The sequence below is a fragment of the Micromys minutus genome (genome assembly GCF_963924665.1).
Source record: "Micromys minutus genome assembly, chromosome: 32".
NCBI lineage: Eukaryota > Metazoa > Chordata > Mammalia > Rodentia > Muridae > Micromys > Micromys minutus.
Window position 1 is genome coordinate 21090136 of NC_137967.1, and position 589 is coordinate 21090724.

Here is a 589-nt window from a genome sequence, read left to right on the forward strand (position 1 = left end):
TCACAATGTCAGTGGAGAGCTCTTAGCAGACCTCAGTTTCTCGCTCTGTAGTATGGGACTCCCAGTCCTAACCCACCATGGCTATGAAGACTGGGTGAGGCCTAACCCCACAAGTCGATTTTAAACATGAGGAAGGGGAAGGAAGTCTACACTGCTCTGAGGACTAGGGACCTCATGTCCTCTGTCTGGTCACTGGTGGGCCTACCTTCCTGTTGTCTATCAGTCCAAGAGTGGGCATGGGGCAGGAAAGGGGCTTTTATTCTGTCCCTGAGCAGGCAGGGGGTCTTCAACTATACTGTCCATTGCTGCACCCCAGCATCTGCTCATGAGCTAGCTCACTGCTCAAGGGGAGCACATGCTGAGGGACAGAAAGGGGAAGCTCATGGAGATTCTGCCATGTGCCCCCACTTCCACCCTCCCACTGACATTTCACCCCATTCCCCAGCCCATTCTACCACAGAACCCCAACCCACCATATACCCCTCTCCCCAGACTCCACTCAACCAAGGCGGAGGGAGTGGCCTTCCCCTACTGTCCACCATCCCCTTGACAGACAGCCTGGAGAACCTATCTTACTCCAAAGGGTTTA